This window comes from Rhineura floridana, chromosome 4 (assembly GCF_030035675.1).
Source record: "Rhineura floridana isolate rRhiFlo1 chromosome 4, rRhiFlo1.hap2, whole genome shotgun sequence".
Taxonomy (NCBI): Eukaryota; Metazoa; Chordata; class Lepidosauria; order Squamata; family Rhineuridae; genus Rhineura; species Rhineura floridana.
In genome coordinates, this window is record NC_084483.1 from 43,647,929 (window position 1) to 43,665,227 (window position 17,299).

General features: G+C 39.4%; 1 protein-coding gene across 1 annotated transcript in view; it reads left to right on the forward strand.

Moving 5' to 3' along the window:
* Window positions 1-437: 437 nt before the first annotated feature.
* The window catches only part of DLGAP2 (DLG associated protein 2), a 590,667-nt gene continuing 573,805 nt past the window's right edge, over window positions 438-17,299 (forward strand). The window contains exon 1 of the mRNA XM_061626231.1: window positions 438-472. The gene's annotated coding sequence lies outside the window, so the exon portion shown is untranslated. The remainder of the gene's footprint in view (window positions 473-17,299) is intronic.

Below are 17,299 nucleotides of genomic sequence, written 5' to 3' on the forward strand. Positions count from 1 at the left end.
CTGATATGAAGGCGCCAAGGCTTGATGCTGTTCCTTACTGAAAGAACAATGTTTTCAGTGACTATTAGCAAGTAAGGTTACTGCTAGACTAATTAGGGCAGTGGTAGCCAATGCAGTATCTTCCAGATGTTTTGGAATCCAACTTCCATCAGCCTCTGCCAGCCAGCATTGTTGTAGTCCACAACATCTGGAGGGCACTGAATTAGCCACCCTTGAGTTAGGGTAAGTACCCAATGAAACAAGAAGCAATGATCATATGACTTCACATATTTGATGTTATGCAAACAAAAAAGATACCAGGTGAACTTGGCTTAAACAAACAATATTCTTGCCTTGCGTTAAACAAACAAATTGCACATGTCCTTTTGCTCTCAAATAATAACGAAATGTATTTTTGTTTTGTACTTCTTATAATAGGTTTTGCCTGGCATTCTGCAGAAGCATTGCTGTATTTTACCAGACAGGAATACAGGTAACCACTGAGCTTTTCCTATTCTTTTCTGTTAATATATCCCTTTGGTTTGGGAGAAAGGGTTATGAAAATTGTATAAGAACCAGAGGATTCCCCTGTTGCTCCTCATGAGGGATTTCAAAATACCTGAAGTAGTGAGAAGTGGATTACTTAATATGAACCGATCCTTGAATTTAAATTAGTTGTTCTTAGTGGAAAAGCATGCTTACAAAATATGTGCCATTTGGGGCCAATACATTTCTAGGAAATTGCTTTTAGCTCTTGCTATTTGAAGTTGCATGTATGCATTCCTGAACTATTGTTGTTAATTTTAAAAAATATTTCTGGTTATTAGTTTCAGAATGTCTACAAAATTAGCATATATGCTGTGTAGATATCGTGGCTTAATATTCTCATTAGCCTTAATCTCCCATCTCTCTATATGGAGTTGAGGATGACAGTGAGCCATTTCCTACTGCTGTATGGGAGGAACCATTTGAATTGTCAGAATTTTGACAGTTCAGTTTTAAGAATATTAATTCCTGAAGTTGTACATTAATAATACTGTATTTTTTCTGGTATGTATTGATATTGAATAATAGCCCATTGAGGCAAGTGCCTGCCTTAATACCTAGATCTAAGTAAGGTTCTCTAATGTGCTTACTACTCAAGAGAAGTGGTATTTCCACTCCTGCTTTTGAGGCTTGGGAGAACTCGAATCTGAAGTGCTCATTTATATTGAAGTTTGAGATGCTGCATCAGCCTAGTGTGCTGATTGTAATTCACAAACTGCTTAGGTAAAATCAGCTAGACTGACCCTAATCTATTTTAAGAGTTGACATACACATGCTTATGTGGTACAGAGTTCTTGGGAGTGTACCATTTGAATTTCTAGGCAGGGGAGTGCTTACTTTAATGCTTCTATATGTAGTTTGCATGTAGAACCCTAGCATTGAGGAAAGCTAGACTGCAAGACTCTGTGGGTTGGTTCAGAAGATCTGACCTACTGATGGTGCATCAGTCCTTCCTCTACCAGCCCTTTCAGTGCAGAAATGGCCTTTTTCAATGGGGCTTATGCTTTTAAAATTCTAAGAGTGTAGGCCAAAATTGCACATCAAATTCCTGGATAAAAATCTAGGAATTAACTGCGCTGTTTTGGCCTATGCAGATAAGATCATATGTGTGTGGGCCCCATTTAGATCAGCTTTCCCTATAGCAAGGGTAGAGGTCAGTCCTTTGCCGCAACCGGCTCCATGTGTAGTGCCAGACTGGGCCTTTCAAAAATGTAACCCATGCAAGTAACAGCCATCCCTGTAACCCAAATCAGGAGCTAGAATTTGAGCTGGAGTTTGAAAGGAACCTGCCTTCCCAAGGAAGGGCAGGGTGGTGGTGGAGATATTGAAGAAGTTGAGGCAGGAAAGGAGGGTTCCAAGGGAGTTGAAAGCAGAGTGAAAAAGTACTGTTAAGTTGACTAATGACCTAAGAATTTATTTGTATTTAGTTATTAATATTTAATATGATTTATTTCATAATAATGTCTATTTACTATTCATCTTTTCAATAATTATTTACATGTTGTGTTAATAAACACCTGATTTGGCCTCTTTTATAAAAATCTGCTTGGCATTTGAAGCCAAGGGAGAAAAAGGACCCAGGCAGAAGCTGACACCCACTAGAAAAGGTACATTTGCAACGAGACTGCTAGTGGATGGTACAATATGCCAGATGCTGTCAGGACATAAACTTCAATATACCTACTTATGAACTAAGCAAGGGACATGTGGTAAGGGCTCCTGGAACATATTACCCTTACAGATATAATCCAAACTGCACCCAGTGGTGGCTGGTGTGGCCCTTTGGGACTGATAATTCAGAAAGCAGGAAGGCCAACAGTTGGTGGGGCCAGAGCCAAAGACAGGCAGAGCCAACTAATTCTAATTCTGTCCCCAACAAAAAATGTTTTTAGCAGGTGCCAAAATGAGTACAATGAAGGCGCCTGCCTAATGGAAATAGGCAGTGAGTTCCAAAGCATAGGTACTGCCACACCTAAGGATCAGTTTCTTACAAGAGCAGAACAAGTACTATATGGAACCCATAACATGGAAAGCACACCTTGAACTTGGCCTGGTAGCAAATGGGCAACCTATGCAGATTTCAGAGCAGAGGTGTTACGTGCTATATGTGTGAGTATAGGTATATATATTATGTATTTTAATTGCATTTTATGTATTTTAATTTACTTTAATTTTTTTGTGATTTTTATTGTGTACATTTTTTATTTATGTGCTTGATTTTATTGTAAGTCACCCTGAGTGCCCTGTTATAGGGTAGAAGGGCGAGATAGAAATATTTTAAATAAATAATAAATAAATAAAATGTGCTGATACGGTCTCACTCATGTCAGCAATCGTGCCACAGCATTCTGCACTAACTGCAGCCCCTGGATGAGGTTGTGTTGCATAGGGATTTCTGTGACCTTGGCTGACTGGCTCCCAGGATTTTTTTAGTTTTGGTTAGGAACCCTGACTGGTTGTGGGATGCTGGGTTTTCTGTCTTACTCACAGGAATCTTGTTGTGGTTTGTATGGTACTGCATTTAGGAAATCATCACTGTCTTTTTCTTTTTCTATTTGTATTTCATTTACCTCTGACCTTACTCCCTTACACCCATAGAAGCAACAACAGTGGTTCCAAGTGGTCAGCTCAACCCCCTTAAACCCACTGATTATGCACCTTGTTATTTGTATGATGATGGTTTGTTTCTTGCTCAATAGTAGTAAAAGAGAATTCACATACTGGGAAGTGTGGCTTCAATTGCTGTTGTTCCCAGTCTACTGCCTGTGAAGGTAGTCCAAACAATGTGTGTTTCTTCTCTTTCAATTATTACTTTCTGGAATTGGGTTGGCTGTCAAAGTGAGTTGATAGCAGCCCACAGAGTAGGCAGGAAAGAGTAGAGAATCTTCTTAACTCTTACTCATTTCTCAAACCTCTCTCTGTAGTGAAGGGTGAAATCTGTAAAGATGTTTGGAGCAGCCATGTTAAAAGGCAGGCAGGGCATTCAAACCTTGCTTTGATATGGATAGCTTTGCAGAGGATCCCTAGTCAAACCTTATCAATAGCACAATCCTAACCATATCTACTCAGAAGTATGTCCTATTCAGTTCTATGGAGCTTAGTCCCTTAGTAAGTGTATCTAGAATTGCAGCCTTCAGGTGTATCCATCTTTACTTCTGAGTGCTCCCATCTAACATCTCCACAATGTTAGGCTCTCTTCTTCCATCAATGACCTTCTAGTGACTGGCCTGGCCTGGCCTGAGGGCACTTAAACCCTTCTTGCCAGAAGCAAGTAGGCTAGTTTAAATGTTCCCTACCAGGCTCCCTAAGCAGGTGAGAAGGAATGATCCTGTCATTTCAGCTGGACCTGAGAACGCTCTCATTTAGTTAAGACTTCTATCTTAAATTCCAATCAGAGAATTTTTTTTGTTTGAGTGGTATGCTTCAAGCAACTGTGTTTGATGTTTAATGTCTCATGCTTAATGACATCATGAAATCTCAGGGTTTGAGATGCTGCTGACCTGGCAACCATAGTTGGCATCCATTCACACACAAGGGATGATTAATGGCAGAAGTATATGCGTTGCTTGCATTAGATATGGCAATAGGTTCTGAGGATCAATTGGGCAATTGCCATCTCCTTTTTCTGGCTTGCTTGAATCCAGAATGCCTTGAATCATAAGGGCTTTCCCAGATTTTCCACAATAACTCTCGTTGCTCAGAGCAAAGGGAAAGTTCTGGGTTATGTAGAACCAAGCTACTCAGCAGGAATACATGCCCTGTGTCAAAAGCTGCCTGATCATGGAAAGGAAGTGTATCTGGGAAAATTGTTGCTATTTAATTTTCTCCCTGTTGTGCTGGCTTTCTACATACAGGCAAGGAGTGAGTTTTGTGGGTGAGCATGCAAATACGCATCTTCTTCTCGCATTCTGAAGTGTTACTGTCTGTCTCAGGAGGCCTTTGTTGTAGTAATTGGCTTTTTTATGGAACAGGATTTCATTATAGGAAAAATTCCCAATCTAATAAATCTAGTTCCCTACTAATAAATAAGAAGTTTTAAGAAAGGTTTAGGGGCAGAGCCAATATTTATATTTCAGCCATTTATTTTAGCAATGCAACTGTCTTGCAATGCCGGTTTTGAAGTCTTCAGCTTCTGCCTGCTCAGACCTTAAATAATGTTACCATGAAGATGCATAGCTGTTACAGCCCTGTTTCTATGGAAATGGGAGTAAGAGGTTGTTGTTGACAGAAGTGATGGCAAATCGCCTCTTAATCTCCATGTAATCCAGAAAATACCATTCACTAGTCAAGTGATCAGTGGAAAGAATCTTAAGAATTGTAAAGAGGTGGCTATTTTACATGGCCTTATATTTCTTATCTAGTCTTTTCCCCTGCTAGAAATTATAACAACATTTTATCTTCACTTTACATGGTGCCTTACAGAATCTTACAGGCAGCAAGCAAAGGTCCATGCTCCCAAGGAGACAGGGAGAGACAAGGGTAGGGGGAAAGAACGTGGGTGAGCTCTTACACATCAATTAAGATTAGAATGAGGATTCAAAAGATAAGCCAAATTCAAAAGGGCAAAGGCAGGTTTTGAGGAGGTATTTTATGAAATGAAAATAGTAGTGTGGCTCACAGCACTGACACATCTGACAGGTTCCTAATAAAATGTATGCTTTGTAAACAACTTCGGATAGCAATGTTACATATATCCCATTGGCATGATCATCTTATATGCTAAATGTGAATTAAGGGTGATACAAAATTGGGGAGCATAGCTAATACCGTGGAAGACAGAAACAAAATTCAAAGGGACCTTGATAGGCTGGAGCATTGGGCTGAAAACAACAGAATGAAATTCAACAGGGATAAATGCAAAGTTCTACACGTAGGAAAAGAAAAGAAACCAAATGCACAGTTATAAGATGGGGGATACTTGGCTCAGCAGTACGACATGTGAGAAGGATCTTGGAATTGTCATTGATCACAAGCTGAATATGAGCCAACAGTGTGATGTGGCTGCAAAAAAGGCAAATGCTATACTAGGCTGCATTAACAGAAGTATTGTTTCCAAATCACGTGAAGTATTAGTTCCCCTCTATTCAGTACTGGTTAGGCCTCATCTTGAATACTGCATCCAGTTCTGGTCTCCGCAGTTCAAGAAGGATGCAGACAAACTGGAACGGGTTCAGAGGAGGGCAACAAAGATGATCAGGTAACTGGAAACCAGGCCCTATGAGGAGAGACTGAAAGAACTGGGCATGTTTAGCTTGCAGAATAGAAGACTGAGGGGAGATATGATAGCACTCTTCAAGTATGTGAAAGGTTGTCACATAGAGGAGGGCTGGGATCTCTTTTCAATCGTCCCAGAGTACAGAACACGGAATAATGGACTCAAGTTGCAGGAAGCCAGATTTCAACTGGACATCAGGAAAAACTTCCTAACTGTTAGAGCCATATGACAATGGAACCAATGATCTAGAGAGGTAGTGGGCTCTCCGACACTGGAGGCATTCAAGAAGCAGCTGGATAGCCGTCTGTCGGGAATGCTTTGATTTGGCTTCCTGCATTGAGCCCTTTTCGGCCCCTTCCAACTCTACTATTCTATATGATTCCCCACAGCAATCTGTTACTGCATTGCCAAGCACTTTCAGTTGTAATAACCACTGTCAACCCTGTAGGAAGTTATGAGAGAAATTTAAAAAAATGTACTTTCACATTTCCCAAAGGAAAAGGGTATTAAAAGAGGTGTGCTGTTAGGAATTACTTGGAGAAATCTGTTTAGATGTAATGTTTGGCAGACCCCCAGGTGGTTATAGGGGAAGCACAAAGTATTCCTTAAAGTCTTTCCCCCACTTGATGTTTTGTGTACCTTGGCTAGGCAAGGAAGTGACAGATGAATGAAGTGCATGTCCCTTCCATTTATTGGCTTGATTGGTAGTTTTGGAAGCCAACCCATAATTTTCACAGGATTTTTTTTTTGCCCTCTTATATTATGAGGAAGACTATGAGCTATATACCCTTGCTCTGGCCCTCCTTTAATGGCATACCTACATGGAGCTTCTTATTCAGGTTATAGGAAGCACAATCCATTGGTAATGTGCTCAGCTTGCATTTATCCCCCAGACTGGGGCAATTCTGTAATCCCAGGATCAGCACTGCTTGTACAGTCCATGTTTGTTTGTATATATCACTATCTATCTATATGCATATATATGCAAAGTATGTGAGGATTGATTTCTAACCCAAAAGGTTTACAATCTAAAAAGAGACACAATGGAAACAGAGGAAAGTGGAAGTGGGGTAAACAGTAGGGAGAATATGTGATCATTTCAGTTACGTGTACTTTGGGTTAACTACAGCAAAGTTTGAGGACTAAAGGTTCAAAAAGCTTCACTAAAAAGCTCTGTCCCCCTTCCCTGTCAACATGGCAACAGCAGGGGCAATGCCAGTTCAGTGTTCTGACATGCCATGCTTTTATTACAACGATTTTGGCTTTGGATGCTAATTGCGAAAAGCTGGATTTTCTTACTATGCAGATTATAATTTTTATAATTTCTCACAGCCATCTCTGCTTGTGGCTGGTGCAGCTTTTCAGCTGTGGCAGCTCATGACGTTTGTAGTGACAGTTTGTCAAATATTAATTCCAAGATAGTTCCTGCACTTGCTCATGATGCCACCAGAAGTCAGTTGTGGACTGACTTGGGCTGAAATGATTGTGTCTGTTGGTTCTCAGAACTGGGATGAAAGAGAGTTCTGCTTCCAGAGCATCGTCTTCTGTTCTGTTCATTTGAACCTCAAGGTTAATGAAGGCAATTACGTCTTAACTTGCAGAAAGAAGATCACTTTGAAAAAACTGAGAATGCCCTGAAATGGATTAATCTGTATAATCTATGCCTCTGAAGTATTACTTTTAAAAAAAAGAAAACTAATATACACTGTCAGCAACACAAGTTGCATCAATTAAAGTTTTATAGCCTGTGTTGATGCTGATTAACTACAGAGCTAAATGAAGATGGGAAATGGCAAGAATGATTGATGTTTTATTTAAAAGCCACAGTTTGTTTATTTAGTGGTTCAATTTAATTCACAAATAGGTGCTAAGGCAGTATATAAATCATATTGAAGCATCTACTTTATATGGATGGGCTTTTTGACAAGCAGTTGTGAGGAACATAACATCGAAGTGCTTAGCCTAAAACATAATGTGCTAAGTTCAGTAATCATAGACTGTCTATCTGTCTGTGTCTCTCTCTGTGTGTGCATGTTTGTGTGAGAGAGAGATTAAAGCCTGCAGCTACATTTTGACATCTCTGGTGTCCTTTGGGTTTACTCCCACCCCATTCCTACCCATATAAACCAGCAACGCTACTACCATCTATTGAGAGAGCAATATAAATTATATCAGTTTAGAGGTGTACCTGAGTTCTAAGTTATAGAAGTGCCCAGTTTTGCTATCTAATCACCTCCACAAAGGATTATCTACTAAGGGTGTTCACATGTTACAGCAATAAGTATACAGCCTGTGTACACAAATAATTGAGCTGTACATTTATATAATTATTCATGTGTAACATTCAACAAGTTTTCCATCTGGGTACCCCATATACCAAATAGCTGAGCTACACAAATCAACAAGTGTACACTTTTTCTCCCAAACACTTGCACGTGTGTAGAGATAGCTTGTTCAGTGTAACATGTGAACAAGCCTACTGTTTTTCTAAGTAATTTGGTGAAAAGGACAAAAGACATTACCAAGGAAAAAGAAATCCTAGTAGAATCTCTCCAGTACAGGAAGTCCTACTCAGAGTAGACCCAGTAAAATTAATGAACCTAAGTTAGACATGTCTATTAACGTCAGTGTGTGTACTCTGAGTAGGACTAGCCTCAATACTACTGATTTTCTTAACCAAGGGACTAGATTTATTACAGAGCATAAAAATGTAATCCAAGAAATTAAAAAAAACAACCACAAAGTTTTCTAACATATGTGCCCTAGATGAAATAGCAGGCAGGTGATTTGCAATTTATTACTGTTGATCTGTAGCAGTTGTTCCTGGTTTCAAGATCAAAGTCCTCTGCAAACTAGGCGGAAGATGCAGTATAGAAGATAGGGATGGGGTTCGCTGCCTAGTTCCAATCTGCTTGTATTCCGATCCTGATCCACCCTTTTTTTTTGTTCTCGCTTGCTTTGGTGCTTGCTGATTTGATCTGCTGTTTTGTGTTTTTTTGGCTGCGAAAAGAATTGCATAATTTTTAACATAAATGCTTATGTAAATGGTCATGGTGTTCCAAATGGTTTATTTTTTTCTCTTTATCACACATATACACTGTTACGAATGCATCAACTTGGAGGAAATTTCGAAGATAATTACGTAAAATCAGGAAAAAAATCAGAAAAAAATCTGTGCCAATTACAGCTGTGGCCCGCAGCAAAAAATCCATGCCGATTACAGCCGCAGCATGCCGCAAGAAATCAATGCTGGTGTGAAAAGATAGCGGATTGTCAAATTCAGTCAGAATCTGATACCACGTCCGATTTAGCAGATATTCTCCCCCATACCTGCTAGAAGACCACAGTCTTGGCCATATACATACAGGAAAACCCATCTAGGCAATAGCTCAAAGTGATCCACATCAACCAAATATTAGTTAAGACTAGTATAATTGAGATTGTGTATTGACTGACGGCTTTTCTTTCTGATTTCAGAGGTAACAAAGACAACCTAAAGTTGAACAGTTCCTGGGAATTCTATTTTGCCCTTCCATATAGAATATAAATAGCAGGGCATGCCTACACTAATCCTAGAAGAAAGGGGCATTTTTGAGATGAAATGGAGGTAGTGTAGCTCATGCAGGCATAACTCAAATTTAATAAAGTATTATCCGTAATTCTGTGTGACACCCTATGTTGTTAGGGTGTTTGGAAGTCAGGCTATGCTGTGGCTGCAAGTAGGTTTTGAAGATTTTATTCTTCTGCATGGCTGCCACTTCTGATTTTTATATAGCAGGGATAGGCAACTGGCAGCTGAGCTGTGTTTCAGCACTGGCAGTATGCTAGGTTAGGGGGCAGGGGGAATGCTCTGTGCACTCCCTCTACCCATAGCAGCTGCCTCACTCTAGTTTGCTCTGATGACTGGGAGCAATCCAGCCCAGAATGAAACACATTTTAAATTCATTTGGTTTACAATACTCAGTCTTAATCTCCCCACTATAGCACTTAATGGACAGGGCTTAGAGTAGAATTACTTGGATTGATAAGATAGCCAGGGATAGAGGAATAGCCTGTCCTGGTTTTAAAAACTAGAAAATTGTCTTCTTTGATTTATTACTGGTAATGTTTAATTGAAAAGTGGAGTATTCTGCTCCTCTGCTGGCACAAGGCCAACCTGCAACCAGAAAACTGATTTAATTTCCCTACAGATTATGTAAATCACAGGGATATTAGCTGTGATTATGTAAATAATTTCTACTCAAAGATTGATTGAAAGCTATATCCTGCCCTTTAGACTCACAGAGTCCCTGTTCAGACTTATAGTCTGAAAGACAGGATGATGTTAATGACAATGACAACACACAAGGAAAAAGAGAGGAGGAGGAAGAAGGAAGAAACAAGCTCAAACACCAGTTCTTAAAAGATAGTCTTTATATCCAGTGGGACTAGGAGCCATTTGAATCCTTATCTTCCCAAATGTTAAATTCATCTGAACTCTGTATAGAGAGCAGTAGCATCTAGTGTGGTGGAGCAGAGCTGCCTTCTGATCCTGATGTAGCTGCAGCTTACCTGGTTGAAGCTAGGGTGGGGTGGGGCAGCGACATGGTCAGGGCTGTGCAAATGCAGCAGTGGAATAATCTGCTGTGGCCACCACCTCATCTGCGGAGACTCAACCTCAGTGCCACCCTGTTCCATGCCATTCTGCCCGGAAAAGCTAAAGTGATGCCAGCGTCGAGAGGGTGGCTCTGTCCTCCCATATTTGCCATTACTGATAGAGAGTGATAATCATGGCATTTATACCTTACCTTTTATCTATTTATTGCTTCCAGGAGGTGGCCCATCTAGGCCAGCATCCTGTTTATTTATTTAGAAACGAGGGGGCCAAGATGGCGACTGAGTCGGTTGAATGATTACTCGGCTCCTATATTAATTTTATATCTTTGGCCATTGTGAGTTATCTAAAGTGAACGGACTCAATATAGGAGTAAGACAACTCCTCTATCTTCCCTGGGCTTTTGAAAACATCTGAAAGGAAAAGTGAGAAACCGGAGAGATAAGCTACAAAGCAGTTTATGTTGAGACCTGGAGGAGGGGAACACACAGGAACAGCAAGCTGAAAACATCGACTGCTTCTTTATTGTATCGCAAGGAAGCAAGGAAGCTTCAGTTTCTTTTTAAGTACATCTCTGTAGTGGAATAGACGTAATTCCAGCGCACATACACAGGTACTCTCTATTATCTTTTTCCCAGCGGCTCGGCACCTCACTTAATTAATATAAACATCAATGTAGCTGCAATTTCAACGGAGAGAGAAGAGTTCTAAAACACTAAACTGAATTCTTACTCGTAGGAGCACGAGAGCAGAAGTAAACCTGAACTATAAACTATATAAGGGGGTAGAAACATTTTTGTGAGTTGGAAGGAGTAATTCTACATGGACCTTTAACAGCTTTGACGTCACGACCCCCCTTGCATATTACAAACTAATTAGTCTCTCACTCCTACAAAGCCTTGACTCCTTTCTTTAACATTGCAGCTGCCAAAGTATCTTTTATTGAAATCAGAACAGAGTGCTAGGAGGTGAAGATAAATTAGTGCTGTTTAAGCATATTTCACTCTTTGAAATTCACCTGACGGGCACAAAATGGTGACCACGCGTGCTCAAAGCCGTAGTACTATAATTAACAGCTCAACTCCTAATCTAATCCAAAAATCAATATTAGACTATTGTGGGATAATTAAAAGTAATAAACCTACAGCAAAAGTAAAAGAGCAGCAGTTGGACCAAAGAACTCCAGAATTAACACCTATGGAGAGTCTGGGTTTCTCTGACAGCACCAGTTTTATAACTGAGACAGGAGATCATCTAGAAGATAGAAGAAACTCAGACAAGCATTCCTATAACGAAAGTCCAACAAACTGGTCCACTGATCCTGATTTGAGAGAAGACATTTTCCAATTTTGTAGACAAACACAACTTACAGTAAGTAAAGAAACTCTAGATTCTTTAAAGGAAAACTCAGGCAATTTAGTTTTGGGAGAAAACGAGGAAGAAACTCCTTCCCCATGGGAAATTTTAAGAGATCAATGTTTTTTAACCAAGCAGACAACGGAAAATTTTTTTCATAACATGGATAAACTGCAGCAGGAAGTCTCTGGCCTGAAAGCTACCATTGGAACTTTAGTTGCCCTCGTAGAGTTGGGAATTTTGACGATAGCCCCTCAGACAAATTTTACTATTCAAGGTTTGGAGGACACTGTGCCACAGAAAGAACAAGCAGTTAGAGATATTCGGCATAAGGAGGATTTCGACCAAAACACAACAACTCAACAACTAAAAGATATACTTGAAGACTGGAACAAGCACTCAGAGACATTCCCTTATGTTGGTAACCAAGAGCAAGCTCTCAGCAATAACGATGTTTCCATTTTAAATCTCACACCCTCCGACCCAAGACTTTTAATAATTGATAAATATTCAGATAAGGCCTCTACTCCACTGATAGTGGAAAACATGAGCTGCCCACCTAATATTTTTAAGCAAACCCTGAAAACTCCATCAGAAGAAGATGGTTCAGTCAAGTTTCACCAACAGTCTCCCCGTATGGTTCAGCAACGTAGATGGGAGGCAACCGAGGAACTCAGTGAACCATCACATCCCCTAAAATACAACTATAAAGATAATAGAAGGAAAAGGAGTAAATACAACCCTTTTTATAAGAAAAGGATTAGATCAAAGGAAAGAATACCGAATGACTTTCAAGTGATCATCCACAACTGGTTAGTGAGAAAATCAGGAGGGAGATTAAGTTCGTGGAAAGAACTCCTAACTGATATTCAATCTATATTGGGAACAGCCCTTGACATAAGAAAAGGAGTTTTTTGCAAATGTCTACCCTCTTTTGGTCAATTGGGAAGCATCGAGCTCACATTTCGGAGTTCGGAGTTAGGGTACAATTTCTGGTCCCTATTACATAGGTTTTCCAACAGAGGGCTACTATTTGAACTCATAAGAACACCAAACAAGTCCTCTCAAGGGCATCATAATATTTCCACTTGGATTCCAAAGACTGGAAGTAAAAGATGGCTGGAATATAACACTGGGGAAAATAGAGGCTGGAGGAATCAGAGATACGAGCTCCCCAAATTTGTAACGTACCCAAATAACATCAGGCTGCAAACACATACCCACAACCAGAAAAATTGGAGAACACAACACATGATCCATATTAAAGATAAATATTGGATCAAGGGTGATAATAATAAGCCCAGAGATTACTCTCCCAAAACCTCTGTGGACTACTCTAAATGACTTGATACAAAATATAAAGGGTTAAAGATAATCTCCTGGAACGTGGCAGGTTGGGAAAATAAGATGGCAGATAAAGAATTTATTGAGACGCTCCAACTATATGATATAGTCTGCTTACAGGAGACTTGGACTAATGAACTCAATTCTCCACTGCTGCGGGGTTACAAATCATTCTACTTACCAGCCACAAAGAAATTCAAGAAGGGCAGAGGTAGTGGTGGACTGGTGTCCTTCTTATCGCTGGAATTAATCGAAGAATCCCAGTTGGTTAAATTGGAATCTCAAAACAACTATCTTCTCCCAGTACAATTAAAAACAGAGACTGGAGACCCCTTCTTCTGCATAAACACATATTTTCCACCGTCTAACAACCCTGTAACCGTTACCAAGATATGGACGGATTTAGTATCTTTACTGGAACAGATAGATCAGAAGTTCCTGCAAGCATATATTCTAATCTGCGGGGATTTTAATGCCCGAATTGGGGCAATTTCAGAAGGTTTCTTTCATCCCTTCGGTTTAGATCTGGAAGAGATCTTTCTAACTCCCCATACCTCGATGGACAGCAAATACAATCAACAAGGTCTTAAATTCTTAGAATTTATATACCATCAAAATTTATATTCGCTGCATGGGAGTCCACTGGACATAACTGAAGGTTATTATACCTATCTGAGCAATCTGGGTGCCAGTGTTATCGATCATATAATGGTTTCAGTCTCACTTTTCCCTTTAGTAAGTGCTTTTGAAATCCTTGGAAGAACAGAAAGCGATCATCTCCCCTTAGTGGTGACTTTAAATCCCTTGTTGGAACGGATGCCAATAACAGATACAACTAATCTTACCGGGGAAATGCTGGGCGAAAGGAGACTGAAATGATCTAACAAATTAAGTAGTAACATCCAGCAAAAACTACAAAACAATTTTCTGATGAGCAGGCGACAACAATTTGGGGATAACTCAGCGAATCATATAGATATTTTCCAGCAAATAGTTACTGAACTTAGACCTTGTTTAATAACAACTAAAGATAAAAGTAAACAGATATTCCAACACGGCTGGTTTGATGCAGAGTGTAGGAAGGCTAAGAAAGTATTAAAAAAAAAAAAATCAGAGAATCCTGTAAGAAACCTTCAAAAGAGAAAACGGAAGAGTTAATTAAATGTAGGACGGAATATAAAAGTTTACTTAAAAATAAGAAAGGGGTATATATAAAAACCCAGTGGCAAGAATTGGAACAAACAGTAAGGGAACACAATGAAGGTAAATTCTGGGAGCTGGTTGCACGAGGATTAAAGGAAATAAGATCTACCTCGGAGGCTGCAGTCCCTGCTTCTTCCTGGATTAAGCACTTTACTAACTTATTTGGTGGTCAACCTAATGATAGTGCAGAGATTGAGATATCTAAAAACTTTGATAACTTACCTGAGTGGCATCCAGTAACTACACATGAGATAAAGACGCTTATTGCATCCTTGAAAACTAAAAAAGCACCAGGAGAAGATATGCTTCCCCCAGAACTCTTTACAGAAAATGTAGACTGGTGGATACCCATCCTGGTTGGATTATTCACCACAATCAACAGCTCTGGTCAAATGCCTCTCGGATGGAAAACTAGCATAATATTTCCAATCTATAAAAAAGGGGATAGAAATGACCCACAAAACTATCGTCCAATCAGTTTGTTAGACATCCCCTCAAAAATATATGCTCGATATTTACTGCAAAAACTAACTGATTGGCTGCAAGATAATTTGATTATCCAGGAAGAACAAGCAGGGTTTAGAAGAGGTTACAGCACGATTGACCAATGCTTTGTCTTAAATCATATCATAGCGAAATACACTAAGAACAGAAGACATCTGTATGCTGCCTTTATTGACCTCACTGCAGCTTTTGACTCAATCAACAGATCCAGACTATGGGAGAAATTACAAAGCACTGAGATGGATCGTAGACTTTTACAGTTGATTCAAGAGTTGTATAGCAACACAGAACTGAGGATCAGAATTGGCTTAAAGGGTGCATTAACTGAAGCTTTGAAAACTACACGAGGGGTGAAGCAGGGATGCATTTTGGCTCCCACTCTTTTTAATATTTATATCAATGATCTGGTCCCATGGTTAGCTCGAGTAGATTCGCCTGCACCAGCAATTAGCAATAGAAAGATTTTTATTTTAATGTATGCAGATGACTTGGTACTTATTTCCCTTTCTCGTTTGGGCCTTAAAAACCTCCTTGACTCATTCAGCACTTACTGTAAAAATGAGAATCTATTGATAAACTACTCTAAGTCTAAAATTATGGTCTTTGGCAAACGTAATCCAAGGTATAAATGGTGTTTGGATCAACAGGTCTTAGAACAAGTCCGCTCATTCAGATATTTAGGGATAGTTTTCAGCGAGTCCCTTTCGTGGAAACGGCATAGTGAGATGATTAAGCTGAAAGCAGAGAGAACAATTGGAGCCTTAATGAAATTTTATTATAATAAGGGTGGACAATTGATTGAACCTGCCTTAAAGATCTTTGGCAGTAAAGTAGTCACACAAATGCTCTATGGGGTAGAGGTATGGGGAGCAGACACGAATGTGATCACAACCCTGGAAATAGTGCAGAATAAATTCTTTAGAAAACTATACTCTTTACCCCCAGGAACACCTGCAGCTTTCTTGAGAACAGAAACTGGCTGGCCATCTATAAAGATAAAAGCTGTGTGGCTCCGCTTGAATTATTTTAAGCTAATTGCTTCTTTGATAACGGAACGTTTACCAACTTTGTGTTATAAGGAGTTAGAAAATAACCATAACTGGAAGTTAATGTCCCATAACCTCTTAAACAGCTACCATCTTCCCGAGCTAAAATATCTCGTGGACATAGAAAAAAGACACCTAAGGGACTGGCTCCTTTGGATAGACGCTAAAAGAGATCTGTGTCTAATCAAAAAATCCAGATTTTCTACTTATTTTGCATTAGTGAAAACAGAACATTTTAGAGCTTGTTATCTGACTAAATTAAGGCTAGCCCCCTTAAGAATTGCTTTCATGGAACTTCGGTTCCAAGTTATGCCTACAGCGGTACTGGATGGTCGTTATCAGAAAGTGCCATTTGAAAAAAGACTGTGTATTTGTGATCTAGGAGAGGTGGAGGATATTGTGCATTACATGTTAAGATGCCCTCTTTACGATCACCCAAGAGAGAGATTTATTAAACCTTTGTTGTCCCAGGGAAATGGGAACTCCCTGGAGGAGACCTTATATCTCCTGAGTGATGTTAACAGCTACGTGACCCACAAGGTGGCTCTTTTTGCCCTTGCGGCAAAAAAGATCAGAAAAAAAGAATTAGACTACATAGCAATTAACTGCCAGGGAGACTCTGCTTGTTAATTTTTATTATGTATATTTTCTATGTCTTTGTTTATATTCAATATTAAAGTTTTGTACAGTATTTGTCATGGCTTATGGCTAGCACAATAAACATTTCTTTGACTTTGACTTTGCTTCCAGGAATAACTTGACTTAGCCTGGATGATGCTATCCCATGGTGGGAGAGCAAGAGCATACCCCTCCTTTGTTTACCAGGTGTGTCTCTCCCATCTCTCAGAACACCTGACATTCATATGTGAGTGTCATGAAGGTATATATATGTAAAATCCAATGTGTGGATGCTGTGATTGATTCCTGGATTTTGTCTGGGATTTGAGTAACATTATTCAGGCCTTTGCCTGTTGCTTTATATGCATGTATTTGAAATGCCTCTTGGAAGTATGCAGTACAGAAGTATGGAATGAGGGTCCAGTCAAGAGATGTGTGTGGATGTGCACCACCAACAAGATTCAGTTCAGGCCCTGCTTTGGCACATTGGAAAACAACATGATTCAGCTTGGACAGATTTTGAGGCTGCCTGATTTAACTGAAATTGAAATCCAGTTCAGGAAAACCTAAGCTTCATGTTTTCACATTTGCTATTATGGAGAAATCCAAAAGTGATTATTAAGTTTTTTCTTTTGATAGGAATTGAATTAAATAGAGCTTGCAGGTATAGTAGTCTACCTGGATATGTAAAGAGAATGCTCATCTGGATATGCAGAGAGAATGAATATTGTTTATTTTCACAATCTGACAATAAATTCAGTGAAAAATATATCATGGTTTTAAAAAAATAGCTTTATAATACTCAATGTAGAAAAAAATTAAGAGGAAAATATTAAAACCATGATCTCTTCAAAAAATATTGAATTAAAATTAATCAAAATCAGGTAGCCATGA